Here is a 20,208-nt window from a genome sequence, read left to right on the forward strand (position 1 = left end):
CTATGGTGATTTTTAAAAGTGCTGTCTAAAAGAAAAGGTTTGCTTCTAAAATATTTCCTCAACTTAAAATTACCATACTTGAAATTCTATTATTAGAGAATTCTTTCTTTGGGTAAAACAAAGCCACTTTCCTGGAATTCTCTGAAGTATACAGGGCAATGCAGTAAAAAGGAAGCTGGATTTAGAGTTAAATGACCTTGTTTCAAATGGCAGTCCCACACCTTACTATTTCTATAACCTTGGGAAGATCACTTAATGTTCTGCTCCCTCATCATTAAAATGTGAAAGTTAAATTACATAGTCTTGAAAATGGCTTTCTGGACCATAGTTGAGAGAAAGGAATAAAATGCATCTGAAGTAGAACTTTGTGGAACCAATGCTTTGTTGGAAATGAGTTAAATTGTGAGCTAAATTCTACCCCTTAACCTTTCTAGGTGATGTAAAAGAGATTATGCTCTGGAGATTTAGGGGTGGAGATGTTTGTGCTCTGCTTTGATTGTAACTTCCAAGCAAGTAATTCTTATAAAATCTTCTTTAAGAATAGTATACAGTTGCATAAATGAAGGTCTTACATAGATTAGAATTCTTAAGCTGAAGTAAACTTTTAAAAAATTGTCAAGTTTATTCAAATTAATTGATTTCTTTTGTAGCCCTATATGCTTTTTCTGAATTTAAGAATATCATTCTTCACCAAGGGGTCCATGAAACATACAGAAAATGTTGTGAATCTCTGCTCTAATTCATATTTCTATTTCCTTTAACTATGCAAAACATCATAAGAAGGGGTCCATTAGCTTTACCAGGCCAGCAAAGGGGCCCATGAACAGGACTGCACTGGTACACATCTATGTAAGCATACATAAAATATTTAGAACACTTCCACTAGATAATCTTCTAGTCCCCTTTCATTTCTGACAATTATTTTTTATGTTTAAAAGCCAAAAGTTAGACTTTTAATACAACAAGGATACATCAGAGTTTTTGTTGTTGCTCAATTATTTTTCAACCTTATTTAACTCTTCATGACCCCATTTGGGATTTTTTTTGGCAAAGATACTGGAATGATTTGCCATATCCTTCTCCAGCCCATAAATTAACTGAGGTCAAATTTAAACCCCCCAAAATGAGTCTTTCTGAGTCCAGGAGCAGCACTTTATCCACCGGGCCAGCTAGCTACCCTACTTTAAAGTTTTGTCCTGGATATTTAATTATCTTCTTATGCTCTAGAGTCCCAGGGGTCCTCAAACTTTTTAAATAGGGGGCCAGTTCACTGTCCCTCAGACTGTTGGAGGGCCAGACTATAGTAAAAACAAAAACTTTTGTAAGCATTTAAATAAAGAAACTTCATAGCCCTGGGTGAGGAGGATAAACGTCCTCAGCTGCCACATCTGGCCCGTGGGCCTTAGTTTGAGGACCCCTGCTAGACCAATGGCGTTAGTCTCAAAAATACTGATCTCTGCAGGCCTCAATATCAACTTAGAAAGCCACAAATTAGCATCAGTATAGTCAGCTCTCTGGACTGCTATGGTTCAAATGTCATATATTTGACATCTCTGCTCTAGGGAATTAATACAAAAGTTGTAATTTTGATAGAGGAAGTTTCTTCATCAGAAATGCTATATACTTAATTAAGTCACAAATCTAGTCACTACATGCAATTAAAATTAATATTTTAGTGCCCACTATGAGTCAGGTATTATGCTAAGTTCAGAAGATAGAGAAAAGAAAAAAAAAAGAACTTTTGCCATCAAGGAGCAAGTCAATCCAACCACTCAAATACCCAAGTATTGTCCCTTCTGTGAAAAACATCCCACTCATAAACATACATACTAAAATATCCCTCAGCTCTGATTCCATGTGAGATGTTAAGTCAGAATTTGCTGAGAAGCTATTCTTTTCCTTCATTATGCAAAATGAAATCAGGTGGGACTTTCAAAGTTGCCTTCAATTATAACTGCATTTCACCCTGAAATGGTAAGACAGAAATACAAACCTTCAGGCTAATTTTAACTTGTGCTCTTTGCTTCAATGAATTTTGTATTCTTCCTTCTGCTTCTCTATGGCCTGTGGAATGCTAAAAGACATATAGAGATGAGTTACAAAATGGGCAATGAGAATCTTTTGTAACTTATAAAAGAAAAAAGCAAACTTGGAGAAAACTAGACTTGACAGCCTGCTCTTTCTCAAAGGCCTCCGTTTTTTTTTTAGACATTTGAAAACCTTAAAATAAAAAAAAAAATGTCTGAAAGAACTATTCTCTTGAAATCTCTGGCCTAATAAGAATAACACTGACTTGCATTTTACAAAAGATTTCCATAGAGACTTTAACATTAACATCAGTAATATCTGACATTTATGACAGTACCTCATTGTGCTTTTGCAGGAGATTTTCTTGATTGCAATAGGAAAAAATAAGATTAAAAAAAAGGAAAGACTCAGGATCTGCCCTTAGGAAAGGAGGGAACACTTTTTTAAACCATTTCAGTCCTAGGTTTCTAAATTTTCTAATCCATAATCAATTATTTTTTGAGCTAATAATATATGTGTTTTCTTATGGCCAGGTAAGAATAGCTAAATGTTGTTATCAAAGAGAAGAAAATAGAAGACAGTGAGATCCAAGTTTCAGTAAAATAAGCTTAAATATAAATAAAATTCAAACATAAATATATATAATAAATATAAATATTAATTAAAAAATAAAAATAAACTTAAAAATACTCTCATTAGAAAATATACAATTGATTTGATTGACAATTTCTTAGAATACTAAACAATTGTGAGAAGTACTACAAATAGAAAAACAAATGAAGTCTTTTATTCTAAGATCTTTCTTAAGTATATCTTCACTGAGTGAGATGACTGAAATTATTCTGATTTTCTATATTGGTTATACTAAACATACATTTTACACACATACACATATACACACAAAAACGATTTACCTCACTGAAGAAATACTTCAGTGTAGTTTTCAGAAGAAGCTCTGGCTTTCAAGTCAGCAATGTAGTCTTTATATGAGTTAATATTTGTCTCTGGTATTCCTAAGTAATCCAGATAACCAATCCATAGATTAATGACCCTGGCAGCATAAATCTACCTAAGAATGTCATGTCCACCATTACACGTGAAATTAGATGAAGAGGAGAGGAATTGTTACAACCCCCCAATTCCTAGGTTCTTCTACTGAGGGCATTAATTGTTATATGCTAAAATCTGAATAGATTCTGAAATGTTGGAAATATAATTACAAAAACGAGACAGTAATTGCCCTTGAAGATTTTGTTTTCTATAGAAATAGACATTATATCTAGAGAAATAGTGATTTGAAAAGGTAGAATATGATGGTAGTGAAGGTGAAGTATGAAAGGATGCAGGGAGGGCAAAGGTCATTCTCTCAAGTCCTTTGGAGGATAGACTGGGGTAAATAATGGCATATTGTAGAAAAACAAATAAATGATTGAATTTTTTTATTTTTTATTGTAGTAAGTTTATTTATTTTTAATATATATTGCTTTATGAATCATTGTGGGAGAGAAAAATCAGAGCAAAAGGGAAAAACCATGGAAAAGAGAGGAAAAAAAAAAAAAAAGAAGTGAACATAGCATGTAGTGATTTACATTCGGTTTCCTTAAATCTTTTTTTTTTTTTTTGGATGCAGATGGCAGTTTCTGTCTCCTGTCTATTGGGATAGCTTTGGATCACTGAACTACTTGAGAAGAACCAAGCCTTTTGTACTTAATCATCTCACATAATTGCTGTTGTGTACAATATATTCCGGGTCCTGCTTATGTCAGTCAGCATCAGTTCATGTAAATCTTTCCAGGCCTTTCTAAAATCTTATTCATTATTTTTATAACATTCCATTACCTTCGTGTATCGGAGCTTGCTCAACCATTTCCCAGTTAATGGGCATCCACTCCTTTTTCAATTCTTTGCTATCACAAAAAGAGCTGCAAATAAACATTTTTGCACATGTAGGTCCTTTTTTCTCCTTTATGATTTCCTTGGGATATAGACCCAATAATGGTACTGCTGTGCCAAAGGAAATGTACCATTTAAAAACCCTTTGAACATAGTTCCAGATTACTCTTCAGAATAGTTAGATCATTTCACAACTCTACTAACAATGCAGTAGTTTTTCTTCATCTCCCCTAACATTTATCATTATCCTTTTCTATCATTTTAGCCATATGAGGTAGTACCTCCGAATTGTTTTAATTTCCATTTCTCTAATCTATAGTGATTTAAAGCATTTTTTCATATAACTACAAATGGCTTTAATTTCATCATCGGAAAATTGTTTGTTCATATCCTTTGACCATTTATCAATTGGGGAATGACTTGTATTCTTATAAATTTGGCATAATTATTAATATATTTTAGAAATGAGACCTTTATCAGAAATAGTGGCTATGAAGAATTTTGTCAGCTTTGTACTTCCTTTTAAATTTTGTTTCTATTGGTTTTGTTTGTGCAAAACCTTTTTAATTTAATGTAATCCAAGTTGCCCATTTTGCCTTTTATAATGTTCTCTATATTTTCTTTGGTAATAAATTTCTCCCTTCTTCAAAAATATGAAAGGTATACCATCCCTTATTCTCCTCATTTGTTTATGATATTATCCTTTACTCTCAAATTATGTATCCATTTTGACCTTATTTTGGTATGGATATGAGATGTAGGTTGATGCTGAGTTTTGATGTTATTTTCTAGTTTTTCCAGCAATTTTTGGCAAATAGTGAATTCTTATTTCTGAAGCTGGAGTTTAAGAGTTCATCAAATACTAGATTACAACAGGCCTTGATTATTTTGTTGTGTATATATAATCTATTCCACTCATCCATCACTATTTTTTAGCCAGTACCAAATGGTTTGATGACTGCTTTAATAGTTTTAGATTTGGTACAGTTAAGCCACAATCCTTTTTATTTTTATTTTTCATTAATTCTCTTAATATTCTTGACCTTTTGTTCTTCCAGATGAATTTGGTCATTATTTTTTTCTAGTTCTATAAAATAATGGTTTGGCAGTTTGATTGGTATGGTACTAAACAAGTAAACAAATTGTCACTTTTTTTCCCCTGAGGCAACTGGGGCTAAGTAACTTGCTCAGTGTCACACAGCTAAGTTAAGTGTCTAAGACCAGATTTGAACTGAGGTCCTCCTAACTTCAGGAGTGGTGTTATATCAACTGCACCACCTAGCTGCCTCAATTGTCAATTTTTTTTTTTTTTTTTATTAGCTTGGCCTAACCATGAACACTTGATATTTTATTTGTCCAATAGTTTAGATATGATTTTATTTGTATGGGATGCATTTTGTAATTGTGTTCATATAGTTCTTGGGTTTGTCTTGGCAGGTGGACCCCCAAGTATTTTATTTTGTTTACAATAATTTTAAGTGGGATTTCTCTTTCTCTCTCTTGCTGATGGCCTTTCTCAATAATTTTTTGAAATCCTGATGATTTGTGTGGGTTTATTTTATATCCTACAACTTTGTAATGATTTTTTCAATTTCTTTTTCTAAACTAGTACTATTTAAGTATTTTATTTCCTCTTCTGTTAATCTGGGCAATTTACATTTTTGTAAATATTTATCTATTTTAGTTAGATTGTCAGACTTGCTGCCATAGAGATTAGCAAAATAGGTCCCAATTATTGCTTTAATTTAATTGGTGTGAAGTTCACTCCTTTTATTTTTGATGCTGATGATTTGTTTTTTTTTTCTTTCCTTTTTCTGATCAAATTAGCCAAAGGTTTATCAAGTTTGTTAGTTTTTTTCATAAAAGCAACTCTTAGTTTTATGTATTAGTTCAATAGTTTTCTTACTTTCTATTTTATTAATCTTTCCTTTGAGTTTCAAAATTTATAATTTGTTATTTAATTGGGGTTTTTAATTTGTTCTTTTTCTAGCTTTTTTAGTTACACGCCTAATTCATCAATTGTTTTTTTCTATTTTATTTATGTAGATATTTAGAGATATAAAATTTCCCCTAAGAACAGCTTTGGCTGCATTCCATAGGTTTTGTCTCATTATTGTCATTTTTCTTGGATGAATTTATTGTTTCTGTGCTTTGTAGTTTGACCCACTGATTTTTTAGAATTATGTTTTTCAATTTCCAATTAATTTTTAGTCTACCTTTCCCTGTCTCTTTATTGAATATATTTTTTATTGCATTGTGGTCTGAAAAGAAAGCATTAACTATTTCTGTCTTTTTGCATTTGATCATGTGGTTTTTATGCCCTAATTCATAGTCAATTTTTGTGTATGTGCCATGTACTGCCAAGAAAAAGTTGTATTCTTTTCTGTTGCTGTTCAATTTTTCTCCAGAGGTTTCTCATATGTAGATTTTTTTTAGGATCCTTATTAACCTTCTAGTTTCTTTCTTAGGAGATGGTTGAGGTTTCTCACTAAAATAGTTTTGCTATTTCTTGCTATAACGCTTAAAATCTTTTCTAGGAATTTTCCTGCTCTACCACTTGGTGCATATTACTTCATTATTTACAGTATCCTTTATCAAGATATACTTTCCCTCATCTCTTTTAATAAGATCTATTTTTACTTTTGCTTTATCTGAGATCAGAATTGCTGTCTCTGTTTTTTTAACTTTAGCTGGAACATAATAAATTCTGTTCCAACCTTTCACCTTTATTCTTTCTGTGTTCTTTATGTCAAGTGTGTTTCTAGTACACAACATATTGTAGGATTCTAATCCACCATGCTATTTGCTTCCTTTTTCTGGAATAGTTCTCTCATGCATCCTTCTTATTTCTTTTCTCATTTTTAATTCTAACACTCATTTATTTTTTGAAATCTTTTATGAACATTTCCAAGAAACCTCTTTGGGCTTGAGACCAATTTATATCACTCTTTATATTTCTTCTGTGGAATTCTATCCTCCTTTGAATTTGTGTTTTGGTCTGCCCTGTCAACTTTGTAGCTTTCTATTGTCAAGGTTCTTTTGTTTCTTGCTCATTTTCTTTCCTTTCTTTTTGTATTTCCTCCTTTTTTACTTTTAAGATAGAGCTCTGCTCCTGGGATAAAGGTGGTGATATCCCAAACTTGCTGTGCATCTGAGTCTTGGTTTTGAGCACAGGGGCCCCTTATATTTCTAGAGACACTTTTTCCTACTCTGTTCAGGAAACAGTCTGATTTCTCAGAGTTTGCCTTTTGAGCTGGGACTGGAAGCTTTCTTGTTGAGCTGTTCCTCTACTGAGCCAGGTCTGAGAGTTTTAGTTGCTGATTTGCTGTGATCAAGACCCTTTCATCAGCTTTCCCAGAGTTTATCTGATCTAGGCTGAATACTCTTTTCACCCCACTGAGACTGACCTTTCTTGAAGGTGTTCCAATCTATTGTGAGCTGGAAAGTTAGTTTCATTCCATCATTCTTTGTTCAGAGTCATGGTTTTTGAAGGAAACTGGGAGAGCGCTAGCAGTTTCTTGGCTTTACTCTGCCATCTTGGCTTCCCTGAAAGCAGATAAAAGTGAAAAATGTTAAAGTGAAGGCAAGAACCCTTGGTCCCCAAAATTAGAGACCTCAATGACTCATATAAATTGGATGATTCCTAATGTTTTAAGAAAAACAATAATAACAAAACAAAAAGAAAAAAGCATCCCCAAACACACTTCTATTTAGGTATCTACGTTCTCCTCATTGAGCCAGATTCCTGTTCACAGGTCCTATAGAAACATTCATAATGTTTTATTAGGCTTCAGAAAAGGGCGCATGCGGCAAAATTGTTTATACATGTTCACAATGTGTGTTTTTGGGAATGTATAAAAATAAAAAGAGTTTCAGAAGACCACCAGGTAGAAATCTTAACCTCCACCATAAAACCAGATATTCCATTCAACTATTGACCAATATGTTATATTTCTGGGGGTTGGAATTGAGAGATAACACCTAGCTTAATCATCTCATTTTAAGGAAAAAGAAACTGAAATCAAGGAAGAAGTGATTTGTCTTATTCACAAGGATAAGAGCCAAAATTTTTAAATCAAGTTCTTATAATGCAACATAAAGAGTAATGATACCAGAAACAAAGGATCTAGATTCAAATCCAGGCTATGTTATTTAATATTTGTGTGATCTTGGGAAAATCACTTAGCCTTTCAAGTTCTCACTTTTCCCATCTATAATATGAGCATCTAAGGATGCTTCTAGTTCTAAATCTATGGCCTAAATCTGACACATTATTTAAATTACATTATTTTTCCTCTTTATATTATTGATAGACTAAAAACACTGAAAGAAGATATTTCATCGTATTTAAATTTATATATTCTCCAAGAAATTAAAAAAAATTCTTAGTACACAGAAGAAACTTAATACATTTTTAAAAAAAGAAACATTTTCTTTTTCTCCCCATACATTTTGTGAAAATGTTCCAATAAATAAATCTGAAAATTGAATTGACATTTAATATATGTACTTCCCTCCTCCTACATATTCCAATATCTTATATAAAGGCAACATCCATTTTGGAAATTAACATGAGGTGAGAGCATGTTGTAGAAAAGGTATAGTCCCTTTAGTTTGTGACCACTCCTCTCTGTCTGGTGTGGCTTTTGGGAAGGGAATGAAATTCTATCCCTGAACTGCTCTTCTCCCAAAGGCAAAGGGAAGCATGGCTTTGAAAGAGATCTGTCCTCTGGCAACAGCAAGTTCTTATCTTGAAAGGGAGAAAACATAAGTGTTCAGAACATAGCTAAGTAAGACCTTAAGGAATCCAGAGAAAAGTATTTATCTCATGTATGTTTTATGGCCACTTTGCTACAGCCAACCTCTCTGTCTTTAGCTTGGTTGGTGAGGCCATTTTTCAATCAGTCTACAAATATTGAGTAAGCACTGACTGTCCCATACACTGTATAAGTACTGAGGTTGTAATTAAAGGCAGAATATAATCCCTACTCTTGATAAATTCACAGTTTAAAGAGGGAGACAATACACAAACAAGTATATACAAAGAAAATATGTACAAGATAAATTAGAGAAAATCGAGAGGGAAGTTACTGATTTTAAGGGGCATTAACTTCCCTGTTGCACAAAGGGTTGTTTAGCTGGAACTTGAAAGAAGCCAGGGAACCCAGGAGACAAGAGATAAGAAAGGAAAGCATTCTAGACACAGAAGGCAGCTACAAAAATGTCTGGGGTTGTGAGAGGGAGTTTTCTATTTAAGGAACAGCAAGGAATCCAATGTCACTAGAGAGGATACACCAGGAGGAAGTTATTCATAAGAAGACTTAAAAGTTAAGCAGAAAGGATACTGGGAAGGTTTGGAGCTAAGGAATTTTTGGAAATTTCTTCTAATTTCACTTTAAAGTCTATGCTAATAAAAAAAAATAAGCAATCTGTATGCTAACACTTAAATACATTTTTGCTTGGGGGTGGGGTGGACAATTTGGAACAACCTGGGAAAAGAAATATATTTCAAATTTTTGTTTTAAATCATTAAATGTCACTGGAAGAGCAAAACTTATGATTGGGAACATGTAGATAGTTATTGATTTATTTCAGCAACTTCCTAAGGGCATAATTTCCTTAGTTATCAAAAAAGAATCTAGAAAATTAGCTGCTTGAGAAAACCTAGTAATAGTTAATTCCTTGACTTGGTTTGTTTCAAAGAAAAGTACTTCACAGAGGCTAAGGACTAAGTATGGCTAAAGAGAAAATTATACTTCATCAGAGGAGTATTCTGGATTAGAAAAAAGATGTAAGGGAGTAGTTGACAAATGTGACTTTCCTTGATTTGTCTTTCTGGTCATTCAAACCATAGGTACTTGTTATTGGTCCCCTTTCTCTTTTCTGTTTCAATACTTTGTAATCTCTCTAGATTCCATGTCATTTAATTATTGTCTCTTTCTTGGACCTTTCATATACTAACTTTCCTGCTGACTTCCATTCTCACATCTCACTCTCACATTTAAGACATCTTTGAATATCCAGTAAGCATCTTAAACTCAGTATGACCCAAACCAAATTGATGGCCTTTTCCCATTAGCCTCCAACTTTCGTTATTACATACATCCCAGGACATATTCCTTATTACATACATCCCAGAACATATTCCTTATTACATACATCTTCCTAGTCTCCAGAGTCACAACCCATGTTTCATCCTTGACTTTTCACTATCTGTTACTTTCCTATCAAAGCTATTATCAAGGCATGCTGATTTCAGCTTTACAATATCTTTCAAATATGGCCCTTTTTCTCTCAAGACTGTTATCACTGTGCAAACTTATTACTTCATGTTTGGATTACTGCTGTATCTTACTGCTGAGTCTGATAGGCACAAGTCTCTCACCATTCCAGTCCATCCATTAAGCTTCCAAAGTAATTTTTCTTAAAGTGTAGGTTCTACATGTTGCTTCCTTTCTTAATAAACTCCATTGCTTCTAATAACCTCCAGAAATATTGAAATTCTCTGTTTTGTATTCAAAATCCTTCATTACCTATTGCCTTCCCATATTCATAGTCTGTACATCTTATTCCCCAATGTAGTCTTCAATTGAGTAATACTGGCTTCCCTGCAGTTCTTTGAAAAGGACATTTCATCTCTCTTGACTTGAGGTATTTTTCTGGCTGTTCTCCTTCCTTGGAACACTTTCCCTAGTTATTTCTTGAATTGGTTCCCTGCCTTTCTACAAGTCCCTCCTAAAATCCCATCTTCCAAAAGAAGCTTTGGGCAATTAGGTGATGCAGTGAATGATATGGTGGATCTGCAGTCAGGAAGACTTATCTTCCATATTCAAATCTGGAGCCAGACTGTTCTTAACTTTGTCACTTGACCTTTCTTGTCTCAGTTGCTTATTTGTAAAATGAGCTAGAAAAATTAAATTACAAACCAGCACAGTGTCTTTGCCAAGAAAAGCCTAAATGGAATTGGGTACAATTGAACAACAAAGGAGAAAGGTCTTAGCCCTCTTTGTTCTAATGCCTGATCTCTGTTAACTGTTCACTATTTATTGTTTTATAGCTTATTTGTACATTTTTTTTTTGCTTATTTTTCTCCCATAAACTATTAACTTCTTGGGTGGAGAGTTTGTCTTTTGCTTCTTTTTTTCATTCCATGCACTTAACACAGCGTCTGCCACAAAGTAAGTGCTTAATAAGTGCTTATTGATTAATTGACTGCACATCAACCTAGCAAGGGATAACTATATTATTAAATAAGCATAATGTTAATTATTTTTACCAAATCAAAGGTATTTCACCTTTATAATATGTATTTTAGCTTCTTTGACAGTCCCTCTTCTCAGAACAATATGTTTACACTATTAAAGAAAATGCTGTGAGAGTTGATTGATATAATTTAGTTCCTATTCAAGTGCGCAATCCCTCTGAAATATTTTCTGATTTCTGAATTCCATATATATATATATATATACATATATGCATTCTCTTCCATTCTCTTCCAAGAGTGACTAAATTATCTCCTTGCAGGAGAAAGGCAGATGTTGAGCTTCTTAGTCTTCAATTCTTCTTCCAACTGCTCACAAGCTGGATAACCAACTATAACCTTATTTTGCCCTTCCTCATTTCTAAGGGGGGAATGGATAAGCCTTTTAAAAGCTTGCTGACTCCTTTTCCTGAGGGACTAAGGCAAAGAATATAAAGCCAGGATGCAGGCCAGAGGGATGTCAAAAAATAACTTCACCTGAACAGATCTAGGACACGGAGAGGGAAAAATAGGTAGGTATTCATCTCTAGACTCATATGGGTCAGAGAATATTTGAAAACCATTTCTTCAGTTATGAATTCATAGTATCAAACGGTGAAAAACTTAGCTACTCCAATCAAGACAGTGATCCAAGATAATTCTAAAGGACTCAATGATGAAAAAGTCATCTACCTCTGAAAAGGAACTGATAGATTCTAAATTCAGATTTGAAGTGTACTTTTTTAAACTTTTTTTTTTTTTTTGGTTTTATGAGTGTGTTTTTTGTAACATGCATAGGAGGCAGCTTTATCCACTTTTAAGGAGCCTTTCTGAGATGTCCTAACTCTTTTCAGTCTCCATTCTTGTTGATAAATCAGAAACTTCTCTGAATGTCTTCACCTCCTCTTCTGTCTTCACATCATTGCACTAAACTGCCCTCACCTTATCCAGAATAACCCATCATTCTAACAAAAAACCTTTACCCAATGTAACTAATTAATTTCAAGGATGCCTGAGATAAGGTGGAGCTGCATCACTGGGGAAGGCTAATTGCTTAGAAACAGAGTTATAAATATTCCATCAGCTCAATGATAATACAGTGGTGTAGCATAGCTTTAGGGGGAAATGTATTTAAACTGTATCTACAATTGGGAAGTTACATTGTTTAGTGTAATTTTATGAGGATTTGATTGTCTTTTAAAGCTTTCGAGACAAAACTGACATCTGTTGGGGATTCCTACTAATTTGCTAAGGAAAATAGAGACTGGGCAGATGTCCCATTGGAAGGAATAGTATCCCTGAATTCTAAAACTTCTTTTAGGAAAGAGAGAAAGACAAAATAAAACAAAAACAACAGCAAAAAATAAACACGGAGCTAGGAAATGTCTCTGCAAGTCAGACTTTTTTTCTGACTTCATTTATAGAATAATGATAAACATTGAATAAATGTTTGTTATCTTCTTGATAATTATGATATAGTTGAGAAAAAGGGAAACAGCTTGGGGAGAAAAGGATATCAGGGTTAGATACTTTTTAGGACTTAGATCTCCTATTGTTATAATAACCTACAAGAGATTTGGCAAATTGTAGATTCTGGTTATAGCTTTGAATTTTGGAACGAAACCTTTGAAAGGTGAAAAAATATTACTAATAATGAATTATTGAATTCATATAAAATTGTTTATCTTTTTGTTATTGCTCATTGAACTCAATGGAGCATTATATTTTAATTCAGAGCCTTATTAAGATTATATGGGCATCATCAAGCCATTCTCCAACTGATAAATGGTCAAAGGATATGAACAGACAGTTCTCTTTCTAAGAAATTGAAACTATTTCTAGCCATATGAAAAGATGCTCCAAATCATTATTAATCAGAGAAATGCAAATTAAGACAACTCTGAGATACCACTACACACCTGTCAGATTGGCTAGAATGACAGAGAAAGATAATGCGGAATGTTGGAGGGGACGTGGGAAAACAGAGACACTGATACATTATTGGTGGAATTGTGAACACATCCAGCCATTCTGGAGGGCAATTTGGAACTATGCTTAAAAAGTTATCAAACTGTGCATACCCTTTGATCCAGCAGTGTTTCTACTGGCTTTATATCCCAAAGAAATCTTAAAGAAGGGAAAGGGACCTGTATGTGAAAGAATGTTTGTGGAGGAGATCATTATACACTTCAACAACAATACTATATGATGATCAATTCTGATGGATGTGGCCATCTCCAGCAATGAGATGAACCAAATCTTTTCCAATAGAGCAGTAATGAACAGAACCAACTACATCCAGGGAAAGAATTTTAGGAGATGACTAGGAACCATTACATAGAATTCCCAATCCCTCTATTTTTGTCCTCCTGCATTTTTGAGTTCCTTCACAGGCTAACTATACAATATTTCAGAGTCTGATTCTTTTTGTACAGCAAAATAACTGTTTGGACATGTACAGTTATATTGTATTTAACTTATACTTTAACATATTTAACATGTATTGGTCAACTTGCCAGGTGGAGGGAAGGAGGGGAAAAATTGGAACAAAAGGTTAGGCAATTGTCAATGCTGTAAAATTACCCCTAATCTGGGAATGCAAAGAAAGGCAAAGACATGATACCTTCACTCAAGGAGCTAACATTCTAATGGGAAAAATGAAATGCATAAAACTATATAAAATACATAAGAATGCACATATATGTAGCTTTCCATTGTGGTACACTGCCCCCTAGTAAAGAGAAGACAGAGCAATGAAGAAAGAAGTATCCTATTTTCTTACCATACATTTTATTGGGGCAATGGTTATAGTTAATCCCATAAGGTAATTAATTCTTTTATTCAGTTACCATCATCATTCAACAGACTTTCTTAATGGTATTCTAAGAAGTGTATTTGATAGTATGTGTTTGATAGACTTGAAAGCCATTTGGAACCAAAACCTTGGGATACAATGAATTCTTTCTATTGACAGAAATCTGGCTATTCCTGAATTTCTCTATCTATCTATCTATCTATCTATCTATCTATTTATTTATTTATTTAGGAGTGAAATTCCTGTTCTCTGTCCTTATTTCTATCCTCAAGAATAGTTGTGTGTTCTGTGTATGTATTAAGTTCTAATTTTAACATTCCATAAGAGCAATGAAGATTTACTGGAAAACCTATCATTTTTCATTAGAAAAAAAAATGGTGAAGTAATTTTTGTGTATGACGTTGAGCAGGCAGTAAATGTACAGTATGTAGAACAGTAAGCATGGAGTCAGAAATACCTGAGTTCAAATCTAACCGTAGATATTTAGTAGCTAGGCAAGTGACTAAATCCTGTTTGCTTTACTTTTCTCATCTGCAAAATGAGCTGAATACTACAGGACCTTTGCCAAGAAAACTCCAATGGGTCATGCAGATCCTGACACCAATGAAACAAATGAACAAACCATTTAACCTTTATGGACCTTTTTTAATGAAATGATCGGGTTGGCCTAGGTAATTTTTGATGCCCATTCCAACTTTAAAAACATGATCTACTTCTAAGGAATCAACTATAAGCTGTTTTCCTTCTCCTTGATAAAGTTTTGAGAATTCATTTTCCTAAGTTCCTTTATGATCATTATAATACAATACATCTAATGTTGAAAACAGTTGAGTAAATGGTTTTCCTCCTGGAGTTTCTATCCTATTTACCAAAGGAATCAATGTAAGGAAGTTCAGAGTTTTGTATTTCTGGAAAACATATGGCTTATTTTAATGTAATTTATAACAAAAATAATTAAATTTATTCCCTATCAAGGATGTTGCATATTTTAGTTTGCCACTTGATAACATGCTAATTTCTAAGAAGTGACAATGCAGATCAAGAGAATAGCTGACATATTCATGAAAAATACAAATCCTAATGATGTATTTTATGGTTTGTGATTTGAGACACTCATCCTTGAGTATGCATAATGTCTTTGATCATCACTGTTTTGACATCGATATATGATTGATATTAAATGTCATGCCTCATGTTTTATCTCAGCTAAAATACAACTTTTTAGATTGCATTCATCCAAACACTTACCAAATGCACTTTATTATTTCTGGTGGAATGACTATTTTGATAATTGGGAACTCTAAAACTCTGAAATAAGGATTTATGAATTGGATAAAATTGCCTTCTGCAACATGAATTTTTTGAAAGACTGGGCAAATTCTTATATCCTGAAAAGTCTCACAACTTATGAAGTGTATCAAGATGTATTCAGATTTAGATTGAGTCTTTATTATTATATTTTGCATTTAATAGAGACTCAATGTCTTTTTCGATCTTTGATGCCCCCAAACCAGACAATGCACACTACAATATCTGATTGAAACACCTGTATGTTCTCATCCTTATTGAGCTATTCAGGTGGAAAGTTAATTTACAAAACATGCTGTTGCCGTCTTAAAGGGAGACTTTCATACTATAGACTTTTTTTTAAGCTTATTTATTTTTTTATTAAAACTTTTTATTAACAAAGCATATGCATGGGTAATTTTTCCAACATTGACCCCTCCATAACCTCCTGCCACAAATTTTCCCCTTCTTCCCCCCATCCCTACCCCCACCTACCAGGCAGTCCCATATATGCCAAAAATGGTGAAAAACATACCAGATTCAATATGTGTATACATATTCACACAGCCATCCTGTTGTACAAGAAAAATCAGATCAAGAAGTAAGAAAAAAAATGAGAAAAAAGAAACAAAATGAAAGCAAATAATAATAGGCAGAGTGAGAATGCCATGCTGTGTTCCACACTCTCTTCCCATGGTTCTCTCTCTAGGTGTAGATGGCTCTCTTCATCACTGCACAAGTGGAACTGGTCCGAATCATCTCAATGTTAAAGAGAGCCATGTCCATCAGAATTGATCCTCATATAGTATTGTTGTTGAAGTATATAATGATCTCCTGGTTCTGCTCATTTCACTTTGTATCAGTTCATGTAAGTCTCTCCAAGCCTCTCTGAAATTATCCTGCTGATTGTTTCTTACAGAACAATAATATTCAATAGCATTCATATACCATAACTTATTCAACCATTCTCCAGCTTATGAGCATCAACTCAGTTTTCAGTTTCTTGCCACTACAAACAGGGCTGCCACAAACATTTTTGCACATGTGGATCTCTTTGGGATATAAGCCCAGTTTTGGGCTGTTGGATCAAAGGATATGCACAGTTTGATAACTTTTTGGGCATAGTTCCAAATTGTTCTCCAGTACTGTTGGATCCATTCACAGTTTCACCAACAATGTATCAGTGTCCCAGTTTTTCCACATCCCCTCCAACCTCTGTCATTATCTTTTCCTGTCATCTTAGCCAACCTGGCAGGTGTCATACTATAGACGTTAAAAAATGATTTGTAGTCTCTACTGTTGACATATTTCAGATAAGTCAATATTACTTAAAGTGTTTTACATTTAAAAATATACTCATCCCTACAAACTATCGACTAACTGCTTCCTGACCCCACCATTATAGGCAAATGTAGCCTTTGAAGTTTACAATTTCAGATATTTTTTTCTCAATTTTCCTTCTGGAAATAAATACTTTCTCATCAAAATCCTGTATTTTTATTAGGAAATTTGCTTGAAGTTTACAAATTTCCTAAATGATGGATGAACATATAAAACGTGGAGATATTTCAGTCAATTTTGTCTTTTGTGAAGTTGGCTTCACCTGTTGATGTTCAAAAATTTATGTGTCCTCTATTATATACAAAAAACCCACAAACAAACAAAAATACAAACCAAAGGTACTGAAAGACATTCAAATGTTAATTCCTAATATGATAATAGCATCTACTGTATAGTACTTGATTGCAAAACACTATGTATAGAAGGTCCAATTTTATCCTCTTAATAATCCTGGAAGGTATGTGCAATCATTATTTCTGTTTTATTGATAAGTACATTGAAGCTGAAAAAAAATAAGAGGTTTCCAAGGCAGCTAGTTGGATATCAAGAGCCCTGAAGTCAGAAGCATCTGAGTTCAAATCTGTCCTCAGACACTTACACTTTCTAGCTGTGTGACCCTGGGCAAGTCACTTAACCCTAATTGCCTCAAAAAAAAAAAAAAAAAAAAGAGATTTTCCTAGAGAAAAACAGATAATAAATGAATATCTATTTTGGAATTGAAGCCAGTTTTGTGACTTGTAAATCAATGAATTTTCTATGATATTGTGCTATATAATATGTGATAAAGATTGTATAAGTGATATAGATAAAATTTGCTGAGTTTGCTCATAGGAAGAAAAGTAATGAGATGAAAGTTATCTAGGCCTCCTCTTTTCATATCATTTCCCTACAATATATTCAATCTGTGGGCCAAATTCATGAGCAGCTATAAGAGATGTTTTTCCCTTTATGCAAAATCATCACATTTAAATAATTTTTATTGTTTTGACTGAATTAAATGAGTTATTCAATCAAATAACATATTTACTTTGTGTGTGTGTGTGTGTGTGTGTGTGTGTGTGTGTGTGTATGTGTGTGTGTTTTGGTGAAGAGGATTCCTTTTTTTAATTAGTTGACTTGATTGAACCAAGTCCATATGAGTATTGTTTAAAAAAAAAAAAAAAAGCACTGGGATAGAGTTTGGGAAACCTAGATTGTAACACTGATTCATTTACCCTAAAGATGATGGTTATTACTAATACTATTACTACTACCACATCACCAGCTCTACTGTGACTAATCATAATCATTTTTTGTAGTTCTCTCTTCTAATCTTTTTGGATAAAAATAGCTCTGATACAAGTTGCTATTTGCTATTTTCTCTAGTAAATATCTTATAGGTGATTTCAATTTGGATAAAATGCCTGCTTTTCACAATAATAATAATAATATTTTTATTTTAGCTTTTGTTTACAGAGTACTTTGATGTTATTAAGTATATATAAATACATTATCCTGTGTGTTCCTCCCCACAAACCTTCATTAATAGTATATACATATTTACAGATGAATAAACTAAAACTTAAGGATGTTGGGTAGCAGAGTTTTCCTTTTTTAAAAAATAAAATCTGTAAAATGAGAGCATAAGATTATGCTGCTTAGTTTACTCTCAATTGTGGATTTAATATACATGGCACTTTTGGGATTATCATCTAATCAAATCTGCCAATCATGAGTCTCCACAAACATGCCTCCCCACTTTAAAAAGATTTGACTATATTATTTCAAAAGAAAAAAAACTTTGATTACGTTGTTTAGCAACAAGGGAAATTATTCCCTCTTCCCATACATACAGTTTTTTAGATTACAACAGATTTGTTGAAAAATTAATTCCCCTATTTCCTTGTGATGAATACATTCATACTCCTCTAGTTTCTTTGCATTCTGGAAGAATTCAGGATAGGACTGTCTATCACTATTGATGTAATTCAAAATGACCAAACTATCTATTTTTGTAGATACTGCCTTAAATTGTAGCAGGACTTTGATTCTGTATCTATAAACTGATCTCAAAGGAAGATCATTACACAGAATATGGTTTGCAGCAATTTGTTTCAATATGCCAAGTACTCTAGGCTCATTTTCTTGTTATTATCCTCAATTATTCACTCTGCTTCAGTACCCCCCCCCAACCCCAAATTCTGTTAGTTTACTAAGGCCTGTCATTTGAACTTTTGTGAAATCTTTTATATATGTCCCACTTCTCTCCCTGATCACTTGGCGAAGGCCTTTATCATCTCATACCAGGACCATTACAATAATCTGAATGTTGGTCTGCTTCCCTTAAGTATCTTTTCACTTCAGTATTTTATCTACTCAGCTGTCAAAATGATCTTCATAAAGCACTAGTTTGACTATACCACCTCTTCCTCAATCAACTCCAATAATTTTCTATTATATCCAAGATTCAATATAAAATTTTCTGTTGGTATTTTTTAAAATTTCATAACTGGCATCCTTCCTACCTATCTTTTCTTCTTATACCTTACTTCCCATTTATTTAAGGATACTCTGATATTTGTTTCTTTGCTCTTTCTTCCTGACTAAACAAATATTTTTCCTGGCTAACACTCATCTCTAAAACTCTTTCCCTCCTCATCTCTATTTCCTAGGTTCCCTAGTGTCCTTCAAGTCAAGTTAAAATTCCAACTTCTACAGGAAGCTTTGACTGATTCCTCTTAATGGTAGTGCTTTTTTGTTGTTATTGTTGTTGTTATTATCTTCAATTAATCCTTTATATATCATTTTAATATATTCTCTATCTCTCTATTAGCCTATGAACTCCTCATGAGCAGAGATTATTATGTTTTTCTTTCCTTGAATCTTTGGCTTTTACCACAGGTCTGGTATATAGTAGGCACTTAATAAATACCTGTTGTTTAAAGTAACGATGGGAGTCTTGATTTAGATATTCTTCCTTTCAAAATTAAATTTTATTTTTATTGTGGATTGAGTGGTCAGTGTAGACAAATATTTTATTCTATTTATAATTTTTTGTTCTATTTAAAACAAAAAAGACATATAAAAACAAGGAAACAAAAATTCTGGGGATGCATTAAAAGCAGTACTTAAAGGAAATTTTATATCTATAAATGTTGACAGGAAGAAATTAGAGAAAGAAGAAATAAATTAATTAAGCATGTAAAACCAGGGAGAAAACAACAACAACAACAATAACAACAAATTAAAAATCTTCAATTAAATAACAAATTAGAAATTCTGAAAATCAAAGGAGAAAATAACAGAATTGAAAGTAAGAAAACTGTTGAACTAATGAATAAAATTAAGACTTGGCTTATCAAAAATAAATAGATAATCCTTTGTTTAATTTATTAAAAATAAAAGAAAGAAGATAACCACATTACCAGTATCAAAAATAAAATTGGCAAATTAATCACCAACAAATCTTACAATCTAAGTAAAATGGATCAATATTTGCAAAAATAGAAATCTGCTTAGATTAACAGTAGAATAAATAAAATATTTATATAACCTCATTTTTTGAAAAAAGAAATTGAATAAGCCATCAATAAACTCTCTAAGAAAAAAAAAATTTCCAGGACTA

Source organism: Antechinus flavipes, chromosome 3, assembly GCF_016432865.1.
Source record: "Antechinus flavipes isolate AdamAnt ecotype Samford, QLD, Australia chromosome 3, AdamAnt_v2, whole genome shotgun sequence".
In the NCBI taxonomy this organism is placed as follows: domain Eukaryota; kingdom Metazoa; phylum Chordata; class Mammalia; order Dasyuromorphia; family Dasyuridae; genus Antechinus; species Antechinus flavipes.